This window comes from Antechinus flavipes, chromosome 3 (assembly GCF_016432865.1).
Source record: "Antechinus flavipes isolate AdamAnt ecotype Samford, QLD, Australia chromosome 3, AdamAnt_v2, whole genome shotgun sequence".
Classification (NCBI taxonomy): Eukaryota; Metazoa; Chordata; class Mammalia; order Dasyuromorphia; family Dasyuridae; genus Antechinus; species Antechinus flavipes.
This window is the reverse complement of record NC_067400.1, coordinates 379,574,891-379,598,001: the sequence shown is the minus strand read 5'-3', so window position 1 is coordinate 379,598,001 and position 23,111 is coordinate 379,574,891. Positions and strand designations below refer to the sequence as shown.

Here is a 23,111-nt window from a genome sequence, read left to right as displayed (position 1 = left end):
AATTCACCTGCAGGTCCCTGAGCTTCATGGGGCTCAGCCTGGAGTAGGGCTTGTGCCCTGAACATCTACAAGCAAGGCTTCCCGTAGCCCTCCCTAGCCTGGCAGGTGTGCCTGGCTAAGAGGGACTGTCTCCAGCAGTCCCAGCAGCAGCACTCTCACCAACAGTACCTTGATTGAAGCAGCCAGAATTCTGGTCCACTAAGGTGACCTTTCATCAGCTTCTGCAGCAGATTGAGCTTTCTGAAGGTGCTGGAACCACTTCCTTATCAAAGACCCATGAAGTGCTCCTGGGCTCAGGCCACAAGGCCTTGCTTCCAGGCTTTAGGGCACCTTTGCCCCATTACTGTGAAAGAGAATGAGGCAGAAGTGAGCCTATCTCCCCCATAATCTTCAATCACCACACTGCTCTAATCTCTAACATTTGAGGTGGCTCGTAGACTGACACTCAGAGGGCATCTTGAAGTAAAGCAGTTAGTGAGTCCAGCAGGCTGAGGGGCAAAGAGAGGGTAGGATGAGAACCTGAGAGCTGCCCCACATCTTAGATGAGGCAGTGATTTATATGAAGCCCTGTAAACAAAGGAATACAACTGGATTCTTGTTCATTATTGTTACCTAGAAAATTTTTTACTCCTCTTTAACAGATTCCCCACTGTGGCTCTTCCAACATTCTTCAATTCCCATTAATTTGTCCTTAGAAGTCTATCATATCTAACTTTTAGAAGATTCCGTTCATTTACTTGATTTTCATTGTACAATTAAGACATATTTAATATTGAAAGGGGAAAAGTTGAATGGCTCTAATAGAATGTTTTATCTATTTCCTCCTCTAATTAAAATTTTTATTTTTCTATTAAAAATTTCAATGTTTTGCCATTTGGTGCATATATGTTTATTGTGCCTGAAGCCTGTTTAGCAAGATAGTTTTCCTGTTTATCCCTTTTATACACATCTCTTTTTGTTTTGCCTGAAATCATTAGTATTAGTACCTAAAAGACAAAAAACAAACAAACAAAAAAACCTGCTGAAATAATAAGATTGTTGTGGATAGATCTAATTTATTTTTTTAAACATATATTTTGCTATCATTTTATTTAAAATATTTGCATCAATATTCATTAGGGAGATTAATCTGTAATTTTCTTTCTCTATTTTGGCTCTTCCTGGTTTAGGTATCAAAAACATATTTGTCACAGAAGGAATTTGGCAGGATTCCTTTTTGACCTATTTTTCCAAATAGTTTACATAGTATTGGAATTAATTCTTTTAAAATGTTAGGTAGAATTCACTTCTGAATTCAGCTGGCCTTGGAGATTTTTTTCATAAAAATTTCATTAATGGCTTATCCATTTTCTTTTCAAAAGTGGGAGCACATACATAATTTGTTAACTCATCTGTTAATCTTGGAAATTTATATTTTTGTAAATATTCATTCATTTCAGTTAGATTCTCAGACTTGCAGACATATAGTAGGCCAAATTAGTTCCTAATTATTGCTTAAATTTCTTTTTCATTGGTAGTAAGTTTACCCTTTTAATTTTTGAATGCTTGGGATTTGTTTTTTCCCCTGAATCAAATTAACCAAAAGTTTATTTATTTAGAAGATTTTTGTATGAAATCAACTCTTAGTTTTTATATAGTTCAATAGTTTTCTCAGTTTCAATTTTATTAATCTCTCCTTTGAGTTTCAGAATTTTGAATTTGGTATTTAACTTGGGATTTTTATTTTGTACTTTTTCTAGCTTTTTTAGATGCATACCCAATTTGTTAATCTCCTCTTTCTCTATTTTATTCATGCAGCTATTTACAAATATAAAATTTCCCCTGCAAGCTTCTTTGCCTCTAATAAGTTTGGAATGTAATATCATTATTGTTATTTTCTTGGGTGAATTTTATGAGTGGCTTCTGTGATGTTTGACCTACTCATTTTTTAGAATCATCTTATTTAATTTCTAATTGCATTTTAGTCTATCTTTCCCTGGCCTATAATTTTTATTGCATTGTGGTCTCAAAAGGAACCATTTACTATTTCTGTCTGTCTGCATTTGATTGTGAGGTTTTTATGCCCTGCTAAATGATCCCTTTTCACGTAGGTGCCATGTAATGCTGAGCAAAAAGTGTATTTCTTTCTCTGTTTCTGTTTATTCAATTTCTTCCCCAGGTCTGTTACACCTATGTTTTTAGGATTTTATTAATCTCTCTAGTTTATTTCTTGTTTCTTTTGTGGTTAGATTTGTTTGATTCTGAAAGGTGAAGGTTGAGGTCCCCCATTAATATAGTTTTGCTATCTATTTCTTCCTATAGATGCTTTAATATATTCTCTAGGACTCTGTATGTTCTACCACTTAGTACATAACATTTAATAATGTTATTACTTCATTGTTTATGTACCCTTTATCAAGATGTACTTTCCTTTCTAATTTCTTTTAATTAATTCTATTTTTACTTTTGTTTTATCTGAGATCAGAATTGCTACCTCTGCCTTTTTACTTTAGCTGAAGCATAAGGAATTCTATTTTATTATACTTTATCTTTACTGCCTATGTCATTTTCTGTGTCAAATGTGTTTCTTGTAAACAACATCATACTGTAAGATAGTTTTTAATCCCCTCTGCTATTTGCTTCCCTTTGATGAGAGAATTCATCCCCTTCCCATTCACAGTTATGATTACCAGCTCTGCATTTTCTCTATCCTATTTTCTTCCATCTATCAACTTTTGTTCTCTTTTTTGACCTGATCCTTATGGTGTCTTTTTTTTTTCATCCATTCCTCACACTACCTTATCTCCTATCAACTCTTCTCCTTTCTCTTAGTATTGGTTTTTAACCCACTCCTCCTACTTCCTTATCTTCTATTGCCACTCTCCCTTCTCTTATCTATTTTTCCTAATTTTTTTGCCCTCCCTTCCATCCAGCTTCTCCCTTTTCTTTCCTAATTCTTCTCCAACATCTTTATAGGGTTGGAGAAATGTCTTTACCCAACTGAATGATTAAGTTATTCCCTTATAGAAGCAAAACAGATGAAATCAAGATTCAAATAATGTTCATCCCTCTTCCTTCTTTTCTTGAATTGCAATAGGTCTTTTGTGCCTCTTCATGTGATCTAATTTGCCCCATTGTACCTCCCTTTCTTCTTCTTTTTTTCCACCTCTTAATTTCTTTTTCATATCACATCAGAGTCCATTCACAAGCACAACATCTGTCCAATGGGATGCCACCTCTGTCTTCCTCAGTAACATACATTTTTTTAAAGAGTTACTGATATCACTTTCCCATCCAGGGATGTAAACAGTTTAACATTTCAATAATATTTATTTTCTCCTATTTACCTTTCTATGCGTCTCTCGAGTCCTGTGCTTGTAGATTAAATTTTATGGTTAGTTCTGAATAATTCAGATGTCATAATCATTTTCATGATCAATTTTAGGTAATTCTAGAAGTTTTCTCAATAACTATTAGATGTTTTTTAAGTTCCTCCAATAATATATAAAGTCAGTGTATTTTCATAAACCTCCCCAGCCTATCTGTTAGCATGCATTTTCTTTCTTAGCAATTTAATTTGGATAAAATGAAAATCCAATAGGTTTCATTGCCATTGCCCTTCTTATTCATGATATAATGTCCTTTTTCATAGGGTGCTTCTGTTTAATTCATTTTTGGAATATCATTTGCTTATCTTGTGATTGGATAAATCTCCATGGGTGAGAAGAAGGATGCTATTAAATACCATAGTCTTTTTTATGACTATTGTTTAATTATAAATATTATTTATTATTATAGCTTTTTATAAACAAAACATATTCATGGGTAATTTTTCAAATTTGACCTTTGCAAAACTTTCTCTTCCAACTTTTCCCTACCTGCCCCCATTCCTTTTCCTAAATGGCAGGTAGTCCCATACATGTTAAATATGTTAAAGTACATGTTAAATACAATATATGTATACATATATGTGTGTGTATACATACATACAGATACATACAAACATATATGCATATACAGTAATTGTGTTGCACAAGGAAGGGCAGATTTAGAAAGAAGGTAAAAATAATCTGAGAAGAAAAAACAAAAATGAAAGCAAGCAATAATAGAAAGAGTCAAAATGTTATGTTGTGGACCATACTCATTTCCCAAGTGTTCTTTCTCTGGGTGTAGCTGCTTCTGTTCATTATAGATCAATTGGACCTGATTTGCATCCTCTCATTGTGGAAGAGAGCCATGTCCATCACAATTGATCATCATGTTGTATTGTTGCTGACATGTGTAATGATCTCCTAGTTCTGCACATTTCACTTAGCATCAGTTCATGTATGTCTCTCCAAGCCTGTCTGTATTCATCCTGCTGGTCATTTCTTATAGAACAATAATATTCCATAACATTTATATATCACAATTTATTCAGCCATTCTCCAATTGATGGGCATCCCTCCAATTTCCAGTTTCTAGCCACTTCAAAAAGGGCTGCCACATGGTTGAGTTGTCTTTATTTGCATTTTTCTGATCAACAATGATTTGGAACACCTTTTCATAGGACTAGAAATAGTTTGAAATTGTTCAGTGAAAATTGTCTGTTCATATCCTTTGACCATTTATCAATTGGAGAGTGGCTTGATTTCTTATAGAGTCAGTTCTCTATATATTTTGGAGATGAGGCCTTTATTAGAACCTTTAGCTGTAAAAATATTTTCCCACTTTATTGCTTTCCTTCTAATCCTGTCACATTAGTCTTATTTGTACAAAAGCTTTTAAACTTAATATAATCGAAATTTTCTATTGTGTGATCATTTATGACCTCTAGTTCTTCTTTGATCACAAAACACTTCCTTCTTTACAGGTCTGAGAGGTAAACTAGCCTATGTTCTTCTAATTTATTTACAATCTCATTCTTTATGCCTAGATCACGAACCCAATTTGATCTTATCTTGGTTTATTGTGTTAAATGTGGGTCTGTGCCTAGTTTCTACCACACTAATTTCCAGTTTTCCCAACAGTTATAGTCAAATACTGAATTCTTATCCCAAAAGTTGGGATTTTTGGGTTTGTCAAACACTAGGTTACTATAATTATTGACTATTTTGTCCTGTGGACCTAACCCATTTTACTGATCAGTTAGTTTATTTCTTAGCCAATACCAAATGGTTTTGGTGATCACTGTTTTATAATATAGTTTTAGATCAGTTACTGGTAGGCCACCTTCATTTGATTCTTTTTTTTTTTTTTTTTTTAATTAGTTCCCTTGAAATTCTTGACCTTTTGTTTTTCCAGATGAATTTTGTTGTTATTTTTTCTAGGTCATTAAAATAGTTTCTTGGGCATCTGATTGGTATTGCACTAAATAAATAGATTAGGCAGTATTGTCATCTTTATTATATTTACTCATCATATCCAGGCACATTAAATATTTTTCTAATTGTTTTGATCTGACTTTATTTGTGTGGAAAATGTTTGTAGTTTTGCTCATATAGTTCTTGACTTTCCTTTGGCAGATAGATTCACAAATATTTTATATTATTGACAGTTATTTTAAATAGAATTTCTCTTTGTATCTTTTCCTGTAGGATTTTGTTAGTGATGAATAAAAATGCTAATGATTTATGTGGATTTTATGTTGTATCCTGCAACTTTGCGAAAGTTGTGGACTATTTCTAATAGCTTTTTAGTAGAATCTCTAAGGTTCTCCATACCATCCTATCATCTCTAAAGAGTGATAATTTGGTTTCCTCATTACCTACTCTAATTCCTTTAATTTCTTTTTCATGTCTTATTGCCAAATTTACAATACAATACAATATTAAATAATAATGGTGAAAGTGGACAACCTTGTTTCACTCCTAATTTTACTGGGAATGGTTCCAGTTTATCACTATTACATATGATGCTTACTGATGGTCTTAAATAGACACTGTTGATTATTTTGAGAAAAAGTCCATTTATTCCTATAGCCTCTAGTGTTTTTAATAGGAAAGGATGTTGGATTTTATCAAATGTTTTTTTCTGCATTTATCAAGGTGATCATATGGTTTTTGTTAATTTGTTAATTGATATAGTCAATTATGCTCACAGTTTTCTTAATATTGAACCAGCCCTGCATTTCTGGTATAAATCCTACTTGGTCATGTTGTATTATTCTGGAGATGATTTTCTGTAGTCTTTTTGCTAAGATTTTATTTAAAATTTTTGCATCAATGTTCATTAGGAGATTGGCCTATAATTTTCTTTGTTTTTGTCCTACCTGGTTTATGTATCAATACCATGTCTGTGTCATAAAAGGAATTTGGTAGGACTACTTCATTCCCTATTTTTTCAAATAGTTAATATAGCATTGGAGTTAATTATTCTTTAAATGTTTGGTAGAATTCGCATGTAAATCCATCTGGCCCTGGGGAATTTTTTTTTAAGGAGTTGATTAATAGCTTGTTCTATTTTGTTTTCTTAAATGGGACTATTTAATGAATTTACTTCTTCCTCTATTAATCTGAGCAACCTATATTTTTGAAGGTACTCATTGATTTCTTTTAAGTTATCAAATTTATTGGCATAAAGTTGAACAAAGTGACTCCTAATTATTGCTCTAATTCCCTCACCATTAGTGGAAATTTCTCCCTTTTCATTTTTAAATTTACCAATTTGATTTTCCTCTTTCCTTTTACCAAATTTACCAAAGGTTTATCTATTTTGTTGTTGTTGTTTTTTTTTTTTTAACAAAACCAATTTTTAGTTTTGTTAATTAATTCAATACTATTTTTTAAACTTTTAATTGTTTTGATTTCTCCTTTTATTTTTTAGAATTTTAAATTTAGTTTTGATGGGGGTTTTTATTTTGCTATTTTTCTAGCTTTTGTAGTTGTAAGCCTAATTCATTGATTTTCTCTTTCTTTATTTATGCAAGTAAGCATGTAAAAGATATAAAAATTCCTTTTATTACTGCCTTGGCTGCATGCCACGGATTTTAGTTTGATGTCTCATTATTGATTCTCCTGGATGAAATTATTCATTGCATCTATGATTTGCTGTTTCACCCAACCATTCTTTAGAAGGATATTATTTAGTTTCCAATTACTTTTTGTTCTATTTTCCTCTGCCTATTTATTGAATGTATTTTTTATTGTAGCATGATCTGAGAAGGATGCATTGACTATTTCTGCCTTTCTACATTTAAATTTAAGGTCTTTATGTCCTAATGTATGGTCATTTTTTTGTATAGCTTCCATGAACTGCTGGGAAGAAGATGTGCTCCTTTCTATCTCCATTCAGTTTGATCCAAAGATCTATCATACCTAACTTTTCTAGTGTTCTATTTACCTCTTTAGCTTCTTTCTTATTTTGTGATTTGATTTATCTAGTTCTGAGAGTGTAAGGTTGTAATATTATAGTTTTGCTGTCTATTTCTTCTTGCAGCTCTCTTAACTTCTCCTTTAGGAATTATCCCTCTTGGTGCATATATGTTTAGTATTTATATTACTTCATTATCTCTGCTATCCTTTAGCAAGATGTGGAGCCCTTCTTTATCTCTTTTAATTAGATTAATTTTTGCCTTTGCTTGATCTGAGATCAGGATGGCTACTGCTGCTTTTTGGCTTTATGTGAAACATAGTAGATTCTGCTCCAGCCTTTTACCTTTATTTTGTATGTATCACCATTTCAAGTGTGTTTTCTATTAACAACATAACGTAGGATTCCTGCTTTTAATCCAGTCTGCTAAATGCCTCCACTTTATGGGTTAATTTACCCCATTCACATTTATGGTTAAAACTGCTAATTCTGTATTTTCTGCCACCTTATTATTCAGAAATTATGCCTTTCTCTTTCCTTTCCACCTTACCTCCCTCCCCAGTATTAGAGTTATGAGCATCACTTGCCTCATGCAGCCCTGTCTCTTTAGCATTCCTCCCTCCACTTTTCTTAAACCATTTCCTTACTATTTCTATGTTTCTATCTATTTAACTTAACCCTTCACTTTTCATTTTACCCTTCCTACTTTTCAATGAAGTGGGAGATGTTTCTATTTAAACCAAATATGTCTAATATTTTCTCTTTGAACCAAATCTGATGAGAGTAAGATTCACACCATGTTCATCCTCCTCCCTTCATTCCCTCAGGTATAATAGGTTTCCTTTGTCTCTTTGTGAGATGTACTTTCCCTCTTTTTTACATCCACTTAAAGTGTAAAGTTTGTAGCATACATAAAATTTTCCTGGCCTTTTAATTAATTTTACTTTTAATTCAAAATTGTTAAATGTAAGATAGATCACAGACTGAACTAAGACATGGCCTACCTAGTTTTAAAGGGATCAACTTTTCTTTTCTTTTCTTCTTTTTCTTCTTCTTCTTTTTTTTAAGAAGCTTGCTTTTTAAGTTCCTTGTTAATGCTTATACCTGTTTGATTCAATTCTGAATTGTATTGCAAGAGATGATTTAGGGCAATTAGGAAATAAATCAGAAATGTGAAAGTTGCTAAGGCTTAGTATAGTGATCTTACATTGAACACATAAAAGGATGTTTGGATAAAAATACTGTTAAAAGAGACCTAATTATTTTTTTAAAAAAACAAAACAATAAAAGGGGCTAAGGTATTGATTTTAATTAAATGATGGTCTTTTACCAAAGGCCATTTCTCAAGCAGAAAACATGGGGCTCCCTTTGTCCTTTTCCCATCAAACAAAATTCAATTATGAAATGAGCTTTCAAAAAAAAAAAACATTTGTAAAATTGTGCAGTTACGATCCTATGAGCAACAATTTTTTTTTTAATTCCCATTAGTAACCCAACAATGGATAAAAGGGAAAGAAATAGAATTTTAAAGTAGTTACTAGTCTAAGAAAATGACTGTACAAAAGAAGTGGCAGCTCTCTCCATAGTTTGCTTTATAAAATTGATTGACATATTGATTGCATTGTATTTTTCTCCAAGGAAAAGTATACCTTAAGATGAGATGTCCAAATACATTTGTTTTTCAATCAACTTTTGAAAAATACTTATATATGTATATGAACTGGAACCAAAACTGAAAATAAAATAATTTGTCCCTCCTCCCAAAAGAAGTCAGCACAGTAATCCACTTTCAGGTATAGTCCAAAAAAATTTTTTTTTTTTTTAACTAGGGATTTTTGAATAACTTATTCTTCTCTTAAAGTAACTTCCACAACAGGTACAAGGTATGAACCATCATTTTTCTTAGTGAGTAAGTGCTTCTCATCGCCCCAAGATATCAATAGCATCTTGTAGAATACTCTCAATATTCGGTTTATCACTTAAGCTCCAAAGCACACCTCAAACCAAGCTGTCTACTTTGTGGGTCTGGATACATTGCTGTATCCATAAATCATAAAATCATAAATCATATTTTTTCATAAAAATTCATCAGTGATACTGACCACTTTTGGCTTCATATAGATAATCATATTCAGCATTGTAGATAGCATCTCTATTTCATTTTAGCTCATGAAAGCTTTGCAACAGTTATCTTTTACCCTACTTTTAAATAAAACCAACTAGCAAATCCAAATAATCAGTTACAACTTCAAATCCAATGAAAAAAATTATTCGTATAGTTTTAAAAAATGAACTGAAGTTCTCAGATGGCCTGCCCATAGTGATGAACATTGCTTCACTGTTCCTATATCACAGCTTCATAACATAAGCAATGACATCTATTTAGTTTTCTTGACTAAAACTGTCTCTTCCATCTCTTCCCCTCACTGACTTTGAAGAGTTACTCAGTTTCCTTTTTTATGCTAATGGAGGAGAATTGTAGATTTATCTGCTGGAGAGTCTTGCTGATCAAAGAATTTGGAGAGAACCTCAACTGAGTAGTGCCGTAAAGAATAAGAGGACTCTTAATGAGCACCCATATGCTCCCAAAGCAAACCAAGAGCCTTTCCCCTTTATGGGAGAGGTTTTTGAACCATAGCATTCCTAGTAGGTAAATGCAATTAGCTAAAGAAACTAATGAATAATCTGAAATCATAGAATCCCCAATAGATGAAATACAGGGAATTTAGTGACCTTCAAAGTAGCCATAATGGAGGAACAGCTGGAGTGGTGAAAAACACCTGGCAGGGAATTCTACAATACATAGCTTTCTCACAAATTCCTATCATATTGTTGACTCCCTTTATTATTTTTTTCGAGAATTGCCTCTTATTATTTTTTGTTTTTTTGATTCCCTTGAGAAGAATCTTCTAAGATTTACTAAGAAGTAAATCCCTTTGGAAAGAAATTTGAAAAAGATATTTTCAACTTGATGATTTCAGAGTTTCTAAAAATTCACACTTGAATTTTACTTCAAAATATTTAGATAAAGTCAGGTTTTCCATAAGGAAAAGTATTCTCAAGAAGAACTTTACCAGGAACTCTTACTGAGAAAAGATGATGTACAACAATAATTATTGGAAAGATTAATAACGAAGACAAGAAAATGTAAATATGTAGATAAACTTTCTCATTTATAGCATGGGAAGAATCTTATATTTTAAAAAATGTTATTTTTAACAAAATTCATATGGAACAATAAAAAGTCGAGAATCTCAAGGGAATTAATGAAAAAAAAATCAAATGAAGGTGGTCTAGCTGTACCTGATCTAAAATTATATTATAAAGCAGCAGTCACCAAAACCATCTGGTATTGGCTTAGAAATAGATTAGTTGATCAGTGGAAAAGGTTAGGTTCACAAGACAGAATAGTCAACTATAGCAATCTAGTGTTTGACAAACCCAAAGATTCTAAATTTTGGGATAAGATTTCATTATTTGATAAAAACTGCTGGGATAACTGGAAATTAGTATGGCAGAAATTAGGCAAGGACCCACACGTAACACCACATACCAAGATAAGATCAAAATGGGTCCATGACCTAGGCATAAAGAACGAGATTATAAATAAATTAGAGGAACATAGGATAGTTTATCTCTCAGACTTGTGGAGGAGAAAGAAATTTGTGACCAAAGATGAACTAGAGACCATTACCAATCACAAAATAGAAAATTTTGATTATATCAAATTAAAAAGCCTTTGTACAAACAGAACGAATGCAAACAAGATTAGTAGGGAAGTAACAAACTGGGAAAACATCTTTACAATTAAAGGTTCTGATAAAGGCCTCATTTCCAAAATATATAGAGAACTGACTCAAATTTATAAAAAATCAAGCCATTCTCCAATTGATAAATGGTCAAAGGATATGAACAGACAATTTTCAGATGAAGAAATTGAAACTATTACCACTCACATGAAAGAGTGTTCCAAATCACTATTGATCAGAGAAATGCAAATTAAGACAACTCTGAGATATCACTACACACCTGTCAGATTGGCTAAGATGACAGGAAAAAATAATGATGAATGTTGGAGGGGATGCGGGAAAACGGGGACACTGATGCATTGTTGGTGGAGTTGTGAACGAATCCAGCCATTCTGGAGAGCGATCTGGAATTATGCCCAAAAAGTTATCAAACTGTGCATACCCTTTGATCCAGCAGTGTTTCTATTGGGCTTATACCCCAAAGAGATACTAAAAAAGGGAAGGGGACCTGTATGTGCCAAAATGTTTGTAGCAGCCCTGTTTGTAGTGGCTAGAAACTGGAAAATGAATGGATGCCCATCAATTGGAGAATGGCTGGGTAAATTGTGGTATATGAATGTTATGGAATATTATTGCTCTGTAAGGAACGACCAGAAGGATGAATACAGAGAGGCTTGGAGAGACCTACATGGACTGATGCTAAGTGAGATGAGCAGAACCAGGAGATCATTATACACTTCGACAACGATATTGTATGAGGATGTATTCTGATGGAAGTGGATTTCTCTGACAAAGAGACTTAACTGAGTTTCATTGGAGAAATGATGGACAGAAACAGCTACACCCAAAGAAGGAATACTGGGAAATGAATGTGAACTATTTGCATTTTTGATTTTCTTCCCGAGTTATTTTTACCTTCTGAATCCAATTCTCCCTGTGCAACAAGAGAACTGTTTGGTTCTGCAAATATGTATTGTATCTAGGATATACTGCAACATATTTAACATATATAGGACTGCTTGCCATCCTGGGGGGGGGGAGGAGGGAGGGAGGGGAAAAAACGAAACATAAGTGATTGCAAGGGATAATGTCGTGTAAAAATTATCCTGGCATGGATTCTGTCAATACAAAGTTATTATTAAATAAAATAAAATTTAAAAAAATGTTATTTTTGCAATTTACTATTAATAGGAAGCAAGTCATTATTTTTGAAAATACTGAATTGGCTTTGAGGTTAATTAAGGTTAAATAAGTTGAAAGAGTTAAACCTTTAAGCCCCTACCCCACAATATGGCTATCAGCTTCAACCTTTTCTGTATGTTTAGTCATACACTGAAGTCAATGACTCAAAATAAAATTTCAAAAATAAGCAGCACTTTTGTGAGGGGCACTTTGAGTAGAAACCTTTTCCTGCAAACTCCTTACGTTCAAATCCTATGATGAAGAAATCTAGGGCAGCTTTGGAAATCACAGGAAAAGCAGTCCTCCTCGCCTATACTGCAGACTTCTATCCCAAATGTGCCAAAATTTAAAACATGATGAAAAAATTCTCAGAGTGAATCCCCAGATCTTTACAAGGATGAGAGTTCTTCTCTTGATTCTTCTCACAGCAATTACACTGGGCTCCAATTTTCAGTAGACAGGACAGTAGAAGATTAGCTATTTCTAGATCTGAAAAAGGGGAAATGTTTCATAATTCTGCAATTTTTGACATAACTAAATCAGTAACTCCACATGAGATGATAGTTAAGAGCTTTTTATAGAATAATTTAAGCTTGTGAATACATTTCTCATCCATGAACTATGTTTTCTCATAGAAGGAATCTAATGATAATTGCTTTTAAAAAATCTAAAAGCATTTTCAATTTTTTATCTGTAATAGTAACATTTGACTGTAATTAGTGTTATCAATGGATATCAGAGATTGAGGACTGTCTGGGTCTTTAGAGGCTCTCTAATATAAGGAAGTACAGTTGTGCAACTATGTGGCCATAGTATCTACACTGGAAGCACTGAAAATTTCTGGTTATAGTCAACATTGGAAAACCTGACTATATTTGTTTTTGTTGTTGTTTTTCATGATTTCTCATACTGATGTAGAAATGATAGCACCATGAGTCAACTATGTCCCATCATTGATCTCTCCTTGTAAAGAGGGCAAAAAACAAACAAATAAAGTACACCTTAAAATATTGATTCTATCAAAAGAAAGGAAATTTCTGTATTTTTTATGATTGACATCCTGGAAAAGTCTCATTCACTTTGAAGTGGATTGAGGTGGGAGGAAGTTGAAAGGTTAAGGGAAGTTGGAGGATGAAGACTCCATTGCTTTGTTTGTGGTTATACTTTGTATTTTCCACTCACCACTTTGAGTAATGTAAATTTTTAGAATTCTCTTGGACTTTAATGGTACAGACCAGAAAACCTCTATAAAGGCTTTTCCCTCCATTACTGTCTGTCTGGTAAAGCAGTTGGCCAGCCTTCAATAAGAGTTGAGTTAAATGGATAATACATGTTAAAAGACTGCCACCAATTGTGAACATCTTTTGTAGTCCAATTAGATTGGGTTGACTTCTTATGGTGGGTAGATTTGTAGGAACTGCCAAGTCAAGAATGATGCTCCTGATGGCATCAGATCTAAAAAAAAAAATATGATGTTTGAGCTGGATGGGACCCTTTCAAGAACATATTGTGTGGGGTGGTAGTTGGATGAGCCAAGTTGGCTGAAGAGTAGACTGGTCTTTGTCTGAGCTTTTTCTGCTTTCTCTCAGATCAACACCAGATCAAGGCTCTAAACTCATTTCTGGAGTGAAAGAACATGCAAATATTTCAAATTACCAGCAAGAGATATTTTGGAAGAACTTCAAAAAAGGTCTGTCTCAATGGGGCATAGGTGTGGGAGTCAGTGGAGCACAGGAGCAAAGCAAGGATTCAGAGGAGTGGCCTCCACACCAGGGAAATCTACTGAGAGGCTCTTAGGCAATGATATACAGCAATTTTGGCAACTTTGTCTTGATTTAGAAGCCACTGGATCAGCTGACTAGCTATGAGACCTCCATTGCAACTACAGAAGGCAAATAGCTCTCAATCCCCAGCATAAGGCTGAATGTGGATCACAACATAGTATTTTTTCTAGTCTTTCATTTTTTATTGAAGAGTTTTATTTGCAATATATATGCAAGGATAATATCTCAAGACAGACCCTTGAAAAACCTTGTGTTCTAATTTTTCCCAACCTTACCCCTTAAAAATATGTTAAATTCAATATAGGCATACATTTTCATACAATTATCTTGCTAAGAAAAACCAGATCAGAAAGTAAAAATAAAAGGAAACAAAATAAAATTCATGCAAACCACAACAAAAAGTGTGAAAATGCTATGTTGTGATCCACACTTAGATCCCACAGTCTTCTCTCTCTAGTTGTAGATGGCAATGATTATCACAAGATAATGAGAACTGTCCTAAATCATCTTTTTGTTGAAACGATCCATATCCTTCCTAGTTGATCATCATATAATTTTGTTGTTGCTATTTGCAATGATCTCCTGATTCGGCTTATTTCACATAACATCAGTTCTTTTCTCCCGAAGTCTCCCTGAAATCATCCTGCTGATCATTTGTTTTTGTTTTTGTTTTTTTTTAATATTTTCTTTTCTTTTATGTAATAATAACTTTATATTGACAGAATCCATGCCAGGGTAATTTTTTTACAACATTATCCCTTGCACTCATTTCTGTTCCCAATTTTCTCCTTCCTCCCTCCACCCCCTTCCCTAGATGGCAAGCAGTCCTATATATGTTAAGTATGTTGCAGTATATCCTAGATACAATATATGTTTGCAGAACCGAGCAGTTCTCTTGTTAGGCAAGGACCCACACGTAACACCACATACCAAGATAAGATCAAAATGGGTCCATGACCTAGGCATAAAGAACGAGATTATAAATAAATTAGAGGAACATAGGATAGTTTATCTCTCAGACTTGTGGAGGAGAAAGAAATTTGTGACCAAAGATGAACTAGAGACCATTACCAATCACAAAATAGAAAATTTTGATTATATCAAATTAAAAAGCCTTTGTACAAACAGAACGAATGCAAACAAGATTAGTAGGGAAGTAACAAACTGGGAAAACATCTTTACAATTAAAGGTTCTGATAAAGGCCTCATTTCCAAAATATATAGAGAACTGACTCAAATTTATAAAAAATCAAGCCATTCTCCAATTGATAAATGGTCAAAGGATATGAACAGACAATTTTCAGATGAAGAAATTGAAACTATTACCACTCACATGAAAGAGTGTTCCAAATCACTATTGATCAGAGAAATGCAAATTAAGACAACTCTGAGATATCACTACACACCTGTCAGATTGGCTAAGATGACAGGAAAAAATAATGATGAATGTTGGAGGGGATGCGGGAAAACGGGGACACTGATGCATTGTTGGTGGAGTTGTGAACGAATCCAGCCATTCTGGAGAGCGATCTGGAATTATGCCCAAAAAGTTATCAAACTGTGCATACCCTTTGATCCAGCAGTGTTTCTATTGGGCTTATACCCCAAAGAGATACTAAAAAAGGGAAGGGGACCTGTATGTGCCAAAATGTTTGTAGCAGCCCTGTTTGTAGTGGCTAGAAACTGGAAAATGAATGGATGCCCATCAATTGGAGAATGGCTGGGTAAATTGTGGTATATGAATGTTATGGAATATTATTGCTCTGTAAGGAACGACCAGAAGGATGAATACAGAGAGGCTTGGAGAGACCTACATGGACTGATGCTAAGTGAGATGAGCAGAACCAGGAGATCATTATACACTTCGACAACGATATTGTATGAGGATGTATTCTGATGGAAGTGGATTTCTCTGACAAAGAGACTTAACTGAGTTTCATTGGAGAAATGATGGACAGAAACAGCTACACCCAAAGAAGGAATACTGGGAAATGAATGTGAACTATTTGCATTTTTGATTTTCTTCCCGAGTTATTTTTACCTTCTGAATCCAATTCTCCCTGTGCAACAAGAGAACTGTTTGGTTCTGCAAATATGTATTGTATCTAGGATATACTGCAACATATTTAACATATATAGGACTGCTTGCCATCCTGGGGGGGGGGAGGAGGGAGGGAGGGGAAAAAACGAAACATAAGTGATTGCAAGGGATAATGTCGTGTAAAAATTATCCTGGCATGGATTCTGTCAATACAAAGTTATTATTAAATAAAATAAAATTTAAAAAAATGTTATTTTTGCAATTTACTATTAATAGGAAGCAAGTCATTATTTTTGAAAATACTGAATTGGCTTTGAGGTTAATTAAGGTTAAATAAGTTGAAAGAGTTAAACCTTTAAGCCCCTACCCCACAATATGGCTATCAGCTTCAACCTTTTCTGTATGTTTAGTCATACACTGAAGTCAATGACTCAAAATAAAATTTCAAAAATAAGCAGCACTTTTGTGAGGGGCACTTTGAGTAGAAACCTTTTCCTGCAAACTCCTTACGTTCAAATCCTATGATGAAGAAATCTAGGGCAGCTTTGGAAATCACAGGAAAAGCAGTCCTCCTCGCCTATACTGCAGACTTCTATCCCAAATGTGCCAAAATTTAAAACATGATGAAAAAATTCTCAGAGTGAATCCCCAGATCTTTACAAGGATGAGAGTTCTTCTCTTGATTCTTCTCACAGCAATTACACTGGGCTCCAATTTTCAGTAGACAGGACAGTAGAAGATTAGCTATTTCTAGATCTGAAAAAGGGGAAATGTTTCATAATTCTGCAATTTTTGACATAACTAAATCAGTAACTCCACATGAGATGATAGTTAAGAGCTTTTTATAGAATAATTTAAGCTTGTGAATACATTTCTCATCCATGAACTATGTTTTCTCATAGAAGGAATCTAATGATAATTGCTTTTAAAAAATCTAAAAGCATTTTCAATTTTTTATCTGTAATAGTAACATTTGACTGTAATTAGTGTTATCAATGGATATCAGAGATTGAGGACTGTCTGGGTCTTTAGAGGCTCTCTAATATAAGGAAGTACAGTTGTGCAACTATGTGGCCATAGTATCTACACTGGAAGCACTGAAAATTTCTGGTTATAGTCAACATTGGAAAACCTGACTATATTTGTTTTTGTTGTTGTTTTTCATGATTTCTCATACTGATGTAGAAATGATAGCACCATGAGTCAACTATGTCCCATCATTGATCTCTCCTTGTAAAGAGGGCAAAAAACAAACAAATAAAGTACACCTTAAAATATTGATTGTATCAAAAGAAAGGAAATTTCTGTATTTTTTATGATTGACATGCTGGAAAAATTTCATTCACTTTGAAGTGGCTTGAGGTGGGAGGAAGTTGAAAGGTTAAGGGAAGTTGGAGGATGAAGACTCCATTGCTTTGTTTGTGGTTATACTTTGTATTTTCCACTCACCACTTTGAGTAATGTAAATTTTTAGAATGCTCTTGTACTTTAATGGTACATACCAGAAAACCTCTATAAAGGCTTTTCCCTCCATTACTGTCTGTCTGGTAAAGAAGTTGTCCAGCCTTCAATAAGAGTTGAGTTAAATGGATAATTCATGTTAAAAGACTGACACCAATTGTGAACATCTTTTGTAGTCCAATTAGATTGGGTTGACTTCTTATGGTGGGCAGATTTGTAGGAACTGCCAAGTCAAGAATGATGCTCATGATGGCATCGGATCTAAAAAGACATATGATGTTTGAGCTGGATGGGACCCTTTCAAGAACATATTGTGTGAGGTGGTAGTTGGATGAGCCAAGTTGGCTGAAGAGTAGACTGGTCTTTGTCTGAGCTTTTTCTGCTTTCTCTCAGATCAACACCAGATCAAGGCTCTAAACTCATTTCTGGAGTGAAAGAACATGCAAATATTTCAAATTACCAGCAAGAGATATTTTGGAAGAACTTCAAAAAAGGTCTGTCTCAATGGGGCATAGGTGTGGGAGTCAGTGGAGCATAGGAGCAAAGCAAGGATTCAGGAGAGTGGCCTCTATGCCAGGGAAATCTACTGAGAGGCTCTTAGGCAATGATATACAGCAATTTTGGCAACTTTGTCTTGATTTAGAAGCCACTGGATCAGCTGACTAGCTATGAGACCTCCATTGCAACTACAGAAGGCAAATAGCTCTCAATCCCCAGCATAAGGCTGAATGTGGATCACAACATAGTATTTTTTCTAGTCTTTCATTTTTTATTGAAGAGTTTTATTTGCAATGCATATGCAAGGATAATATTTCAAGATAGACCCTTGAAAAACCTTGTGTTCCAATTTTTCCCACCCTTACCCCTTAAAAATATGTTAAATTCAATATAGGCATACATTTTCATACAATTATCTTGCTAAGAAAAACCAGATCAGAAAGTAAAAATAAAAGGAAACAAAATTCATGCAAACCACAACAAAAAGTGTGAAAATGCTATGTTGTGATCCACACTTAGATCCCACAGTCTTCTCTCTCTGGTTGTAAGTGGCAATGATTATCACAAGATAATTGGAACTATCCTAAATCATCTTTTTGTTGAAACGATCCATGTTCTTCATAGTTGATCACCATATAATCTTGTTGTTGCTATTTGCAATGATCTCCTGATTCTGCTTATTTCACATAACATCAGTTCTTGTCTCCTGAAACCTTTCTGAAATCATCCTGCTGATCAATTCTTTTTTTTTATATATATTTTCTTTTCTTTTATTTAATAATAACTTTATATTGACAGAATCCATGCCAGGGTAATTTTTTTTACAACATTATTCCTTGCACTCATTTCTGTTCCGATTTTTCCCCTCCCTCCCTCCACCCCCTCCCCTAGATGGCAAGCAGTCCTATATATGTTAGATATGTTACAGTATATCCTAGACACAATATATGTTTGCAGAACTGAACAGTTCTCTTGTTGCACAGGGAGAATTGGATTCAGAAGGTAAAAATAACCTGGGAAGAAAAACAAAAATGCAGATAGTCCACATTCGTTTCCCAGTGTTCTTTCTTTGGGTGTAGCTGCTTCTGTCCATCATTTATCAATTGAAACTGAGTTAGGTCTCTTTTTCAAAGAAATCCACTTCCATCAGAATACATCCTCATACAATATCATTGTCGAATTGTATAATGATCTCCTGGTTCTGCTCATTTCACTTAGAATCAGTTCATGTAAGTCTCGCCAGTCCTCTCTGTATTCATCCTGCTGGTCATTTCTTACAGAACTATAATATTCCATAACATTCATATACCACAATTTACCCAGCCATTCTCCAATTGATGGGCATCCATTCATTTTCCAGTTTCTAGCCACTACAAACAGGGCTGCTACAAACATTTTGGCACATACAGGTTCCTTTCCCTTCTTTAGTATCTCTTTGGGGTATAAGCCCAGTAGTAGCACTGCTGGATCAAAGAGTATGCACAATTTGATAACTTTTTCGGCATAATTTCAGATTGCTCTCCAGAATGGTTGGATTCGTTCACAACTCCACCAACAATGCATCAGTATCCCAGGATGTTGGAATCCTTACTAACTGCTAACTAATTAGAGTTGATCAGTTACAGCTAGGCCACCTTCATTTGATTTTTTTTTTCATTAATTCCCTTGAGATTCTCGACTTTTTATTGTTCCATATGAATTTTGTTCTTATTTTTTTTAGATCATTAAAATATTTTCTTGGAAGTCTGATTGGTATAGCACTAAATGAATAGATTAGTTTAGGGAGTATTGTCATCTTTATTATGTTCGCTTGGCCGATCCAAGAGCACTTAATATTTTTCCAATTATTTAAGTCTGACTTTATTTGTGTGGAGACTTTTTTGTAATTTTGCTCATATAATTCCTGACTTTCCTTTGGTAGATAGATTCCCAAATATTTTATGCTATCAACAGTTATTCTGAATGGAATTTCTCTTTGTATCTCTTGCTGTTGGGTTTTGTTGGTGATGTATAAAAATGCTGAGGATTTCTGGGGATTTATTTTGTATTCAGCTTCTTTGCTAAAATTATGAATTATTTCTAATAGCTTTTTAGTAGAATCTCTGGGGTTCTCTAGGTATACCATCATATCATCTGCAAAGAGGGATAGTTTGGTTTCCTCACTGCCTACTCTAAATCCTTTAATATCTTTCTCAACTCTTATTGCAGAGGCTAGTGTTTCTAATACACTATTGAATAATAATGGTGATAGTGGGCAACCTTGCTTCACTCCAGATCATACTGGGAAAAGTTCCAGTTTTTCCCGATTGCATATGATGCTTACTGATTGTTTTAAGTATATGCTCCTGACTATTTTAAGGAAAAGTCCATTTATTCCTATGCTCTCAAGTGTTTTTGTTAGGAATGGATGTTGGATTTTATCAAATGCTTTTTCTGCATCTATTGAGATGATCATATGGTTTTTGTTTGTTTGGTTATTGATATATTCAATTATGCTAATAGTTTTCCTAAATTTGAACCAGCCCTGCAGTCCTGGTATAAATCCTACTTGGTCATAGTGTATTATCCTGGGGATGATTTTCTGTAATCTTTTTGCTAATATTTTATTTAAGATTTTAGCTTCAATATTCATTAAGGAGATTGGTCTATAATTTTCTTTCTCTGTTTTCAGCCTACCTGGTTTAGGTATCAGTACCATGTCTGTGTCGTAATAGGAGTTTGGTAGGACTCCTTCAATCCCTATTTTTTCAAATAGTTTATTTAGCATTGGAGTTAATTGTTCTTTAAATGTAAATCCATCTGGTCTTGGGGATTTTTTCTTAGGGAGTTGGTTCATAGTTTGTTCTATTTCTTTTTCTGAGATGGGACTGTTTAGGATATTTACTTCTTCCTCTTGTTAGTTTGGACAAGCTATATTTTTGGAGGTATTCTATTTCATTTAAGTTGTGGAATTTATTGGCATAAAGTTGGGCAAAGTAACTCCTAATTATTGCTTTAATTTCCTCTTCGTTAGTGGCGAGTTCTCCCTTTTCATTTTTAAGACTAACAATTTGATTTTCCTCTTTCCTTTTTTTAATCAGATTTACTAAGGGTTTGTCTATTTTGTTGTTTTTTTCATAAAACCAACTCTTAGTTTTATTAATTAATTCAATAGTATTTTTACTTTCAATTTTATTGGTCTCTCTTTTTATTTTTAGAATTTCAATGTTAGTGTTTCACTGGGGGTTCTTAATTTGTTCCTTTTCTAGCATTTTTAGTTGCAAGCCCAATTCATTGACCTTCTCTTCCTCTATTTTATACAAATAGGCCTCTAGAGATATGAAATTTCCCCTTATTACTGCTTTGGCTGCATCCCATACATTTTGGTATGATGTCTCATTAATATCATTTTCTTGGGTGAAGTTATTAATTATGTCTATGATTTGCTGTTTCACCCAATCATTCTTTAGTATGAGATTATTTAGTTTTCAATTATTTTATGGTCTACTTCCCCCTGGCTTTTTGTTGAATGTAATTTTCATTGCATCGTGGTCTGAAAAGGATGTATTTACTATTTCTGCCTTACTGCATTTGAGTTTGAGATTTTTATGTCCTAATATATGGTCAATTTTTGTATAGGTTCCATGAACTGCTGTAAAGCAAACTCGTCTCCCCACATAGGAAACTGCTCTTCAATTTATTTTGGCCTCCTCGTATGTTGCAACAGTCTTGTGAACTGAGTCTATGAGACTGATCCAATCTTTCTTTGTTAGATTTGTGTTTTGTTTCTTTAAGGTTTCTACATGATAAGTAGACAATTAACAGGGGTCTGTAAGACTGCAGCTGTTTGCTTGGCCTGTAAAGCAAACTCGTCTCCCCACATAGGAAACTGCTCTTCAATTTATTTTGGCCTCCTCGTATGTTGCAACAGTCTTGTGAACTGAGTCTATGAGACTGATCCAATCTTTCTTTGTTAGATTTGTGTTTTTGTTCTAGATTTTGGTCAAATTACAGATATTGACTTGCTTCTGGAACCTGGATCAGCTTTGATCAACTTTGATTGTCACCACGGCACACACCCACTCTGCAAAGAATGAGAGCCTCCTATCACTTCACAGCCTGAAGCAGCAGTTTTAAAATGAGACCGTGGACTTGATCCTGCATCGAGTGTACTTTGGACTGATATGAGGGACTTTGGGGATGGTTGATGACCGACTGTTAAACCTTACCTGGATCATCTATTACTGTGTGTTTAAGACTTGGGATGGGATTTGTTAAAACTGTAATTGCTGTTATGTTTGAGCAAGATATAGTGCCCTTCCTTATCTCTTTTAATTAGATCAATTTTTGCTTTAGCTTGATCTGAGATCAGGATGGCTACCCCTGTTTTTTTGACTTCATCTGAAGCATAGTAGATTTTGCTCCAACCTTTTACCTTTAACCTGCATGTATCTCCCCGCTTCAGGTGTGTTTCCTGTAAACAACATATTGTAGGATTCTGGTTTTTAATCCATTCTGCTAACAGCTTCCTCTTTATGGGGGAATTTACCCCGTTCACATTTATGGTTAAAATGACCAATTCTGTATTACTTGCCATCTTGTTAACCCCGGTTGATGCTTTTCTCCCTTCTTTCCCTCTACCCCCCTTCCCAGTATTAAGCTTGTGATCACCACTTGCTTCTCACAGCCCTCCCTTTTTAGCATCCCTCCCCCGCCTTAGAGTTCCTCCCCCTATCTTACCCCTTTCCCTCCCAGTTTCCATATTCCCTTCCATTTAGCTTATTCCTTCCCTTTTCACTTTTCCCTTCTCACTTTTCAATGAGATGGGAGATGCTTCACCATAGATTGAATATGTCTAAACTTTTTCTCTTAAAGCTAATTCTGAAGGCAGTAAGATACCCACTATATTCATCCCCCTCCATTCTTTCTCTCAGATATAATAGATTTCCTTTGCCTCTTCATGAGATGTAGTACCCCCACTTTACCCTTTTTCTGGTACAATGTCCTTTCCACATCTAGTTCCTAGATCAAGATATACATGTATTCTTTATACAACTTTATAGCAGAAATATAGTTCCCAAGATTAATCTTTACTTTTTTAGATATCTCTTGAGTTCTATATTTGTAGATCAAACTTTTTGTTAAGTT

General features: G+C 34.2%; 1 protein-coding gene across 2 annotated transcripts in view; it reads right to left on the bottom strand.

Moving 5' to 3' along the window:
• Positions 1-23,111, bottom strand: part of LOC127554392 (uncharacterized) — an 804,883-nt gene that overhangs the window by 549,554 nt on the left and 232,218 nt on the right. The window lies entirely within an intron of this gene.